The sequence below is a fragment of the Opisthocomus hoazin genome, chromosome 7 (assembly GCF_030867145.1).
Source record: "Opisthocomus hoazin isolate bOpiHoa1 chromosome 7, bOpiHoa1.hap1, whole genome shotgun sequence".
Lineage (NCBI taxonomy): Eukaryota > Metazoa > Chordata > Aves > Opisthocomiformes > Opisthocomidae > Opisthocomus > Opisthocomus hoazin.
This window is the reverse complement of record NC_134420.1, coordinates 57979584-57991393: the sequence shown is the minus strand read 5'-3', so window position 1 is coordinate 57991393 and position 11810 is coordinate 57979584. Positions and strand designations below refer to the sequence as shown.

The window sequence follows — 11810 nt, the reverse complement described above, 5'->3', positions numbered from 1 at the left end:
ATAGATTTGACTACTCATGAGCACTACAGGTAGGCCTGTTCTGAGTGTTAAGTGTGTGTATCCCATCAAGAAGATAAATTATAGTAAAATACAGTATATTTTTCCTTGCACAAAAAGGAAGAAAAGTTCTGAAAAGTAATAGAGCTTTTGGACACATGTGTGAGTGAAGGACAGGGAGGAAAAGTTCAGCTTGAAAACTGATTTGTACAGTTACCAGTCAAAATGACACCAAAGTAAACTATGGTCCCTAACAGTAAAGATTTTAATCATTTATGTCCATTTTTTTGCGTAATTCTTTTTCCATGCTCAGAAAAAAAAACCCACAACAAAACCAATCCACAACCAAACACTTTCTTGTTGGTCAGCAATGTCACTTCTCCATAATGTCGACGAAACCCTGAGAAGAAGGGCATCTAGGTAAAAAGGATGAGCCATTAACTCCATGGAGAGTAACAGGATAATCTTACAGCTGAACATTGACACTGACAAACATTCACTGACATTGCAGAAGATGAGCACAACTTGCTGAAGAACAGGTAGGGTGATTTGAGCCAGATGCAGATTTTTCATGGTCACTTCCAGACAGCGCTCTTCAGGAGTGAAGCAGCAGTTCTGCACTCCACCACTATTGTAACTGACAACTAGACATTCAGCAGTGTGATTGCTCTCTGGTTCCACACAACTGCCATTTACTTGGAGATGTGACCAGACACAAGTGTGATGTGATTATTGCATTCAGCTCTCTGACAATCCATCAGGACTTAAACACTAGGCCAAGTGTCTTTCAAACTCCAAATCTGAATTTACAAGAGTTATCCCTTTCATTACTTGCCCTAAGCATCTATCTGATCCAGGCTGCGACTACAGATCTAAGTCATGCAGTAATCAAGCCTGGAGGTTTGGCTATTAGCTACATCTCTGTGAGGAGGGCTTGGTCTTCTCATCAGTCGCAGAGAATGGTGTTGGCAAGCAATGCCATGGGAGGTGGGAATTAGGGAATTAAAATAAACTGTAACCTAGCTCCAATCGTGCTACTTCTTGTGAACTGATTAACTCTGGTCCTATGTCGCACCTTAATGACCAGTTATTCACACTTACAACTGAAAATCCTCCTACATCAGATATTGTATGGCAGTTTTGTTGCATTATAGAACAGTTTAGGTAGAGAATTTGTTCAGAGATTTTTCATTGTCTCAGAAGTTTCTTCCCTGTTTTCCAAGGGCACAGCTTGCAGATTTTTGCCAGTTGTCAGGGAAATCAATGCTGGAAAATGGCAGCATGTGGGGCACAAGAGAAATTATGTTCATGTGTTTCAGCACCACGCATTTCTCTTCAGTTCCTCATTTGTGGCTGAAGGGTTTTGACAGTGGAAAAGTTACCACTGTTAATTACACTGTTATCAGCTGTTTAATGCAAGAAATTTCAGGACCCTTTTAAAAAAACTCAGCAATGGCTGGTAGCATCACTCAAGCCAGTGTTGACAAGAAATGTGAGTCCAGCTATTAAACAATTTGCCTCAAGCAATGGCACAAGATGCTGCTTAGGGACTACACGTAACTCTAACCAGCTCCACTGGTCCTGTCTTCCACCTCCCGGGCCCAGCACCAGCAAGGGCTTCAGGTGCCAGCTGCCTGGTGCAAAAGCAGCATTTTGCCTTTGGCAGAAAGGCCACTCTTCGTGTAAAGAACAGTCTTAGTGCATGGAAAGGTGGCATTTCGCTGCACAGCGACGAGGGAGCTCAGAGCCGCTCTGCCCAGACACTGGCCAAAGTCACCCAGCACTCCCTACTGCTGCCAAAGCAATCGCCTTTCTCCCAAGGCGGGCGCGGAGCCGCACGACAGCGCAATGCCGTTCCCTCAGATCCGTCTCCCCGTGACCGCTCCTCCCTCAGAGCGAAGCGAGGTGCCCTGGAGGGGACCCCGACCGCTGCACAACCCCACCGCTCCCTACAGCCTACACCCCCACAAGATGGCGGCTGCCTCCCTCGCCTCAGCGCTGCCGCCCGCCGCCTCCCGCGCGCGCGAGGCCCGCCCAAGCGCGTGCGCGGCGGGGACCGCCGGGGGCCGACAGCCGGCGGGGGGAGGCGAGCGCGGACACACGTGAGCCCCTGGACCACCCGGCAGCTCCCCGACAGCCGCTGTATCCCGCTATCGCATTGGCTGCCTTGTGAACCTTTCACCTTTTACCCGGCTTCCGCGGCCAATCGCCTGGCTCGTTTCATAGCGTGGGGATGGGGAGCGTGTGAGCCGCGCAGGGTGGAATTCTCGGAGCGGGCTTGCGTTGCGGGCGTTGGGCGGCCCCCGTTGGTATGGGTGGGAGGGGTGGGGGAGGTGCTCCGTTTTCGTAGGGCCAGCAGCGCAAGGGGGAAGGGAGGGGGAGGAGGCTGTCCCGGGCCCAGGTGAATGGAGGAACCTGACAGTTGGGGGGAGTGAGGCGGCGGCGGCGGGGAAATGGCGGCGGCAGCACAATGAGACGCGGCCTGTAGTGGGGGGAAGCGCCAGGCTGGGTCCCGTCCGAGCAGGTAGGAGTTGGCGGCTCGGGCGCGCCTGCCCCTGGCCCCGGGAGCTGCATGGCGGCCGATCCCGGGTGTCGGAGCCCGCTGCCCTCGCCGGCCCTCGCTCCGGCGGCCCTGGCGCCGCCGCCGAGCGGGGTGGGATGGCGGCGGTAGCTCCCTCCCCGCCCGCCGATGGGGCCCGCTTAGGTCTGCCCCGCCTCCGTCCCGGCGGCCGTCCCTGGCCCCGCGGGGCCCCGCCGGTCCCGGGGCCTCCAGCACCGACCGCCGGGGCGCCGGGATCGGCCTCGGCAGGGCCCGGGCCCCGCGTGTGGGGCGGCGGCAGGGCCCGCGGGGCGGGGGCCGCGCTCCGGCCCCTCTCGGCTTTGTCTCCTCGGTCTCGGCGACCCCCGGGCTGGAGGCCGGCCGAGGTGGGCGCGGGGAGGGCCTGGGGCCTTCCTCCCGCGGCGGGACGGGCCTGCGGAAAGCGGTGCCGGGTAGCGCAGGAGTTTCCACTGTGAAGGGCTCCTGTTACAGGCGGCGTAAGAAACTCTCGACTCTGCGCTTTGCTTCCTTTCTGTCCGCTTCCAGTTTAAATAAAGGCAGCGCACGGAGTGAAGAAAACCCGTAGTGGCAGCGTGGTTAAGGCAGGCCTTGTGCTGTGTGATCCAAAGTTGAAAAACAAAAGGTTAAAAAGACAAATGTTTTTGCACTGGGGCTTGTTGCTGTGTTAGGTAGTTAAAAAAGAAGCCGAATGTGTAGAAAACAGATGGTGATATTGACATCTGGGAAAAAAAGAAAGGATATTTTTTGTGTGCTATCATTGACCAAAAATTATTCTTCAAAAAAAAGTGGATCTCTTAGTGGTTTAGTGAACTTCACCTGCTAAAAATCTGGAGGATGTTTGGCATTTCAGATGATCAGTTACGAGTATTTTTGTTGTTAACGTTTTGAACTTCAAGTTAAAAGGTGGGCCTAAGTGGTAGAAGTATGTAGGCTGGGAGGTGATTACCACTTTTAGAGAAACAAGACAAAATGGAACATCAAAACAGAATTAACTTTCCCAACACTCAGTTTACACTATGTTCTATGAAGTTTTATGCTTTTCGTTTTTATAAGCCATTTTGCATGCCCTGTTGAAGTGCAAACTGCAGGTGTATTTTTAGTAGGTTGCATAGTGGTGTTTGTTTTCACAAGTTGATACAGACACAAGCTGAAATTGACTTTTACTATGCTGTAATTATTCTTCTAAAGGCTTCTCTTAAGAGAGTCTTTCCCATTGTCCATGTCTACAAGATAAGCTATAGTCTGTTTAAAAGCTTTGGAGATGCTACTAGAAGTATTCAGCTGGAAGGTGCTTTTACATGTGTAAGCATGGGATTGTTACTTCATTATTTATTAATCCATAGGGTTAAATATATATATGTATTTATTGAGAATTGCTGAACTCTGAATTAGCTACTGCTGTTTATGAAAGCATCTTGATGATACATCTCAGTGAAAGTGGCCACTTGACAGTCAAGAGGTGAATAATGCTAGAATGAACAATTAATTGAGAAGAAAATGGCATCAGTATGCCATTGTATCAATCCTTCCTGGGGCCATATATTTAATAGTAAATGCAGTTTGGGTATTTTCCGCTTATCTCTCTTCTACCTCAGAGAGGTTGTATTAGGCTAAGAGAAATGTAGATAAAAAATTAGCTCGGACTTTTCACCCAGGGAAAGAGATACCACTGGAGGGATAAGAGACATGATGAAATTTAGAGTCATGAAGAAAGTAGATAGGGAGCTTCTGGGATTTGGTTTTTTCCACCTGTTTTTGAAAGGCATCTGTATTCTGCAGATTCAAAACATTTTAGATATTCCTTTACACCACATGTAGCTAAAATACCTGGTGCAGCAGAGTATTTGGAATGCCAAAAGTTTACAAGTAAGTTAAAATGTTTAATTTGTAGGGAAAATCATCAGACTTTTGAACAGGAGTAGCATCTGAGACTTGGCAAACATCAAGGTGACTGCTCAGTGGAAGGTGTTCCTGCCTGCCCTGCTATTATACTCCTTCATACATGTCCTCCATTGGTTACTGGTAGAGGGAAGTCAACAAGCTAGAAAGCTGTTTTGTCTGACATGATATTATACATATATAATAATATAAATACTGATGTTTATGGAAGTTATGCTTTTTTTTTTGAGAAGTACTTTGATCTCCTGTAGCCTATGAGAAGAAAAAAACCAGAACCTGCAGTTGAAAAAAAATGTTGTCATGGTTTTTTGTGTACTCTGTAGATGTTTCTCATTTCTCGTTTCAAAAACTTGTAAAGCACTTTTACTGTTTTTCAGAAAAGTTAGTGGATTGCATAAAGTTACATTAGCACAACTGATTAGAGTCTTGAGTATCACTATTTCACCCATTTTCACTTTCAGTATGAACTGACTAAATGTGCATTGATCTGTAACTGAATGCAGATTACTGGCAAAACCAAATGCAAAAATATGTGTATCCTTCTTAGAAGAGCAAGGAGCCGTTTAGTAAAATGGATATGGTAAACTTGGCATTGAAATACTCTGATTTATCTCGTTAAGCTGCAGAATGTGAGAGCAAGAGTTCAGGAAGATTTTGAAAAGGATTGTATGTGTTAGGGATGATGAGCATTATAGTAAGTGCTAAGGCTACAGACAGAAGTTTTATTTCAGGGCATAATCTAGCCTATCAGGGTTGTCCCATTATTCCCCAATTCTCTGTGAGGAAATCCAGTTTGGTTTTTTTGCTCTCATGTAGGTAGTACAAACTAGGGACTGTACAGAGTTTGATAGATTGTTGGCAAGATGGTTCCTGTGCTCTGCTTCCCTGCTGTTCTAATGCCTAGCTGTGTAACCACTGACCATCTGTATCCCATCACCTTCGTATGTCTTTGGACTCACAGCACAGAAGTTTGATTACTGCCCTCCCCCCCGCCAAAGTGGGTGCCTTTAAAGAAAGTAAAAGTATGATTATAGTACTGTATAGAACAGAAGCTTCTTTGTAATTGTGTGCAACATGTTTTTAGAACACTCTACCCTGAAGGCTAAGAATGATTGGAGTAAAGGAGAAAGCATGATTTTCCTTTACACCATCCAGACGTCTCACTTTATCCTTTAGCCTTTCGTGACTTCCATATGTATCATGATAAATCAGAAGAGAACTGATATACAGTAAAAGCTAAAGATTCATGTTTTAGCTGAAGCCACTGCAGTCTTTGGTTGGGATTTGAAGGTTCAGTTTTCAAACTGTGTTGATCATTTGGGGGGATGAATGAACGTAGGATTGTCGTTAAAATAACCATTCTGAAAGACTTAATCTACAGGACAAAGCAGTGCCCACTTTAACGTATGCCATGATATTATATTAGGTGAACTCTTGGTTTTGGTAGTTCTTGCATGCCTTACCTAGTAATGTTATAACTTTTCAAGTTTGAATGTTGAGCAGTATATCTCAAATTGCCTTGTTATTTCTGCTCTATATTGCAGACTGCATTAGTTAAGCAAATTTTCCGTGACTTTTGTCACCTTCAAATTCCTGCAGCTTTTGGAGTCACGAAGCAGAGAACTGAAACTAGTATCAAGGAATTTAGTTGCATCGTTGTACAGTTGGAGGTGTTGAAATGCCCTTCTCTGGTGGGAAAAGAAGGAAGAGCAATATTGTCCAACTTCTCCTTGCATAAATCTTGAATCCAAGAGACTTTAGTACCTCTTGTCAAGGCTTTTACTTAAGTGCAACACACCTGTGAATCTGTGAACTTTGTTTTGGTTGGCACAGGTGTTACTTTTGGGTCCCTTCTCACCAAGGAAAAAGAAGCAAAAGTGTTCTCTTTTCATCCTTGCTAATGTGGGATAGTATTGTTGAAAAACTTGGTTTGCTGTGCTGTGCTTTTTTTCTTTTTATGTCCATGGCTTAGTATTTACGCTATGTAAGCTGGCATGAAAAGTTTCTGCCCATGTTTTGTCTCTTCTGTTACTCTTCATAAAGGATCACTTCCTTTGAGTTCACCAGATAGATGTGAATTTACATCTGAAATGCAGCAGAGGGGCTGCTGACTTAAGGGATTGATTGCTGGAAACAGAGGTGGTCAGGCTGGGACTGTTACAGCTGGCATTGGATTTTTTTGTTTTAGATTGCTCATCAATATCCTTGTGTTTTTTCATTTGTGTACAAAAAGAAAGAAAAAAACCCAACCCCAAACCTCAACCCCTTACTCTTAATTATCAAAACCTGGTTTCCAGTGCTTGTCTCCTCTTTTGGAATCTGATTCCTAATAAGTTGTCAAGCCATGTAGCAGCCTTTTCCTCAGCAGAGATGCTAGTAAGTAGCTGGGTAGTGGTAAAAAGTCGGTCTTCTTAAACTTAAGAACTTAGGTTTTTTTTCAAAATTTATTTTTGAAACCTGGTTTGGAGTTTTAGACCTGCCCACTTACTGATAGAATTAATTTCCTTTCGTTAGGAAGTGAGGCAAATACAGCTTGCTTTTTAAAGTTAATTTGACTCCATTGAGATGATTTGGCTATGCAAGCATGTCTGGGCTGGCTAACTTTGCAATTCATGTTTCTCTGTTGTTTGCAAGGTCTGCTTTTGTTTCTGATCTAGATCAAATTTCTTACAGCCTTCTTGCAAGTATTACTGGCTCTTTATGATGATTTTGGCTGTATATTTTGTTGTTCAAGAAGAACTGAACAAGGCTTACCTACCTAAAGGTGAAGTTGCTTCGTACTTGATGCTAAAAACTTCTAGAGGGGATCTAATGGTTAGGATGTTGTCTAGGGTTCAGAAGATGTAACTTCTCTCAATGACCCTTAAGTTTTGGCAAGTTAATTCAGGCATCTCTTTTCACTCCCTCCTTTGAGTTTAACTTTTAAGTGCTTAAATCAAAGACAGTTTTTAAATGTTTATATTCTGCCTCTGTACATTAAGACATGTAAATATACTTAAGCTGACTTATTAATTGTGGGTTTATAAATTCAGAATGTTCATTGATTATATTTGATCATCTTTAATCAGGATATTAGTGCCTTGGATCAATCTCAAGTAAGACTTTTAGTTCTTCCCTTAAGCTTTGTATTTCTGAGCAGACAAACCTGTCTGCCTTGCTATCTACATAGTCAATGGCTAATAGGTCTTCCTTTTTGGAAGAGGAGATAAAATGAAAGAAAGTGCTTACAGTACAACTAAAACTTTGGCCTCTTTTTTTCAGTGACCCACAACCTTTTGCCATCTTTCCACTGAAGTTAAATGCCTATATTGTCATTTTTCTGTGTAAAGTTGTTAAGAAGTGAAATGAGGTCTGTGAAATTTTTTGGGGGGGAAAAACACATGCCACCCCAGGTTACTAAAGATCATTTTTATTTACTTTTGCTGCCTAACATAGTACTGTCTTGATCTCCAAAACCTTAGAAACTGAGTGACTATTGGAGGTCAATAATGGGCATGAAAAAGTACACGATTTCTAAGGAAAAAAAAATGTTTTGAACCTTTTTTTCTGCTGTATTTTCTGAGTTCTGCAGGAAGATGTGTGTGTTCTTCTTTTATTCTTTTTCTGTGAGGCAAAATACGAGGAGAATTGACCCTAGGAAATGAACAGTTTCTACCAGTGCCATGAACAAAGTCAGCATGAATGACAGAGACTGTAGAAGGGAAGTGACAGAAGTGGGTTGCTAAGAGCCATGAGGTTATCCTACTCTCTTTCTCACTATTTCTACAGTTTTTGTAAGCAAGAAGCAAGGTCTGCATTTTCTGTTAGCTTATGCAAGTTAAACAAAATGCCAGGGACCACCTTATAATTTTTTAGTACTTAGGAAAAAATTCCTCCCCCTCTTGTTTTAATCTTCGTTGTTTCCAAAAAATATTGAACTCTGTCAGCATCAGCCTCCTGAGTTGACGTATTTTGACACTGAAGGAACATAGCAAGCTGTAACTGATAGGGCAAGAAAAAGCTGTCTGTTTGTGTGCTTGCAAAGATTAGAGATAAAAAATTAAGAAATGTATATCCAGGTATTCAGGTCCATAGGTTTATATGCTGAGTAGATCAGTTGATTTGTTTAATGTGTAATCAGAAAGACTACTGTCCTGTCCCACTCGGTGGGTAAGGGAGGTGAGCTTTTTCAGTTCTCTGCATGGTAGCCAGGAGTCACGACAATGACCCAAGAGGCTTCACTAAAACCAAAGCTTTACTTGGAATTAGTGAGAGTACGAAAGAGGGTTACTTTGTGACTATATAACAACACTGCTTTTAAGGCAGTGGAGTTAGAACGGATATCGATTTGGCAAAACTTGCAACAAACTACAAAACAGCAGATTGACAGACTTACATGTTACCCTTATGTGCCTAGAAAGTCAGAGATAGATCGGAACACAAGCGGAAAAATAAGAGAAAAGATATCACCACCCTTGGATCCAGCAACAACTTCTGCTGATGGCCAGGGTCCTCCAGTGCTGGGTGTGCACGCCCACCTACAATCACATCGCATATTTGTACAGTTAAACAATGTTAGTATGGCCTATTAGCCATACCCTTCTAACTAGGATTGGTTAGTTCCCTTCTCGCTTCAGTTTAAACATGCAGTGCTCCTAAAATTCGATAGGCATGCTCAGTAAGGAAGGGTCTTTGCTTAGGCCGGGGTCTCCAGCTCAGGGGGTGTTGATTTTTAGTGTTGTAATGAAGGTAGCTGAACTAAGGGTACATGAATTCTCAGTTCTCCTGCCAAGTTTGCAACATACATAAAACATCCTAGTTAACCGTCCTTCTCAAGGTCCAGTTGCTCCAGCATGTCCTTGGTTAAAGATACCAAGTGTTCGTTCTTCTGGCAGAGAGTGATTCAGTGCCCTTGGTTGAGCAGGTCTGTAGCCATGAGATGTTCCTTATCTGGAACACTGGCTGCTATTCAACAACAATTAATCTTCAACACTTTGTATACCTTGCATCCCTCCTTGGGGGAGGGTGACTGTTGTGCTTCGCGAAAGTCCTCGAAATGAGTCAGTGGGTCTTGGTGGTCTTGCAACCCCCTGCAAGACTGGTCACTGCTTTACGCAAGTGCTCAACTCCCTTGCCTATGTGACATCTTGAAGGGAGAGGGGGGCTTTGCAAGCCAGCACCCTGCCTCTGCAGGGTTCAGCTCCTCTGCCACGGTCTCTTATCGCAGTGAGGAAGTCCCCAACGCACAGAGCCTGATTTAGGAGTTTGCTTACTTCTCGCATCTCTGTCGCAGTTTCTCAAGATGAATGTTTGTGAGAATTGTTCACTCTGGTCTGGAGCCCTACAACTACGATCTAGTAAAATCTTCCTCTGAAGAAGTGTCAAGTATACCATGTATTGAGGAATTTATGTTATGGGATTTGAGAGGAAAAAGTTTGAGCTGTGACAGTTGATGAAGCTCTGGAGGAGGAGGTGTAGGTTTTATGAAGGTAATGGGCAATTTAAGCCTGCATTTTTACCTTCAAGAAGTTTGTTGGAAAAGGACTGGGAGAATGCCAAAAACATTTATGAGCTCCCTGGGTCTTTGAAAGACATACGACCAACTTCTATGAGATCAGTAATTTTCCCTGTGGTAATCTTTGCATAGTTAATGCTCTGCTGTGTAGAAGTTGAGAAGTGAAACCTGCCGTGATTAATTCTGAATTGTCTGGAAAATGGTCTTCTCAAAAATATGTGTTACCTAACCTCAACAGAACGTGAGTTTTCAGTGGCAAAGTTCATGATTTGTTAAAACTGCCTACTGACCAGTGGTTATCTCAGTGGATGAGGGTCTACAAAGAATCACTCGATGACTTTAGGGCATGTAGTGACTGGTATAATGTTGAAGCAGGTGCTGGTTGCAGGCAAGCGTTCTTAGTAGCACACCAATAATGCTACCAATATATGCATTGACTGCCAACTATTAACAATTGTTAAAATCTTATACGGGTACATCCTGTTATTGCTGTCTGCTGCCAGTAAGTTTTTGCTGCATTCAGTTAGTTTTGGACTAGACAGCAAGAAGTTTTCTTTCTGGAATTTTTAGATTTATTGTCACTAGTATAACACAGTTCAGCAACAGTTGGCAATAGAGAAGAGAAGCTGGTGTTTGGTTTTGAGTGACAGTCAAAAACCTCTTGAATCCAATTTACTTCTTTTCTTTAATGTAGGCAGTCTAGTGGCTGACAAAATGGGTGACAACTGTCTCCTCATGCCAGCTCTAATGCTCATCTGATTGCCATCAACTACTTAATTCAGCTTGCTGACCAGCAGCAAACTTGCCTAGGTCAAGAAAAAAAAAAATCATTTGGTTAGTGTAGTGGACTGTTTTTCTCCCAAAGAGTCATGCAGGTGTCAAAGCTGTTTAGAGAAGGGAAGGAACAGTGAGAGTGGGGTTGCTTCATCCAGCACTGGGTTGCCATGGGATTGGATCTGCAGTCTCATGAGATCTGATCCAAAAATACTACTTTCCACTTGATTGTCTTCCATACTGTATGAATACTGATTTTTGTTCTTGCCTATTAATTGAAATAATTGTTTCATATTTTTCTCAACCTTCACCTTTCTCACTTATTGTTAATAGCTGCTGTTACAAACAGGTATATTATTACAGTAATCTTGTGGGTTTTTTACAAAAAAATTGTCTGTGGTAAATCCAGGATATGAACCAAAGTGGGGGGAATAAGCTTATGGTGTGTTATGAAAATGGAATAAAAACTCTATTAGATTTAACTGAATTTCTGTAGTGAGTAATATTCTGAGGCTTTAACAGCTTTTTAACAAAGGTAACAACCATCAGAAAGTGCAGTAGTCAAGATGGAACACTTAGGCTGTAGCAATTAGCTTGGGAAATTCAGATCCTAAATTATGTCTAGTTTAAAACCTCTCAATTTTATCTCGTGGTAATTTGTAGTCATGACACCATAATTAGGGACCTGTGCAAAAAGCTGCTTAAAATTTTAGGACATCTTTTCCAATTTTCCTCGAATATAGTGATTATGTATTCCAAGATAGTAATATAATCAAATACAAATCAAAGCCTAATAACCTAAAAAAATGCATGTTTTCCTCTATCCAGTTTTCCATTCTTCTGAAAGTGATGTTGTGGTTTTTTTTGTAATTGCGTGTTCAAGTTCTTTGATTAGCTTTAAAAGCTCTTGAAAGCAGAGTGGTTAGGTTTCAGTGAGGGAAAGGCAAATCATTGTCCTGGTTTGAAAAAAAAAACCAAAACAAAACCAAAAAACCAAAAAAACCCAAAAACAACACAGCCCAAAACACAACCTCCAGCCAAAAAAAAAAAACAACCCACACAGAAAGAAAACCCAAAACAATCCCA

General features: G+C 43.0%; 1 protein-coding gene across 8 annotated transcripts in view; it reads left to right on the top strand.

Annotated features, from left to right (window-relative positions):
• Nucleotides 1-2228: 2228 nt before the first annotated feature.
• The window catches only part of DICER1 (dicer 1, ribonuclease III), a 73999-nt gene continuing 64417 nt past the window's right edge, over nucleotides 2229-11810 (top strand). For 4 of the 8 annotated variants that reach the window (XM_075426343.1, XM_075426348.1, XM_075426351.1 and 1 more), the window contains exon 1: nucleotides 2446-2521. The gene's annotated coding sequence lies outside the window, so the exon portion shown is untranslated. Of the gene's footprint in view, nucleotides 2307-2379; nucleotides 2399-2445; nucleotides 2522-11810 lie in introns of those variants that run through there. The other 4 variants (XM_075426346.1, XM_075426347.1, XM_075426349.1 and 1 more) reach the window with 4 other exon arrangements.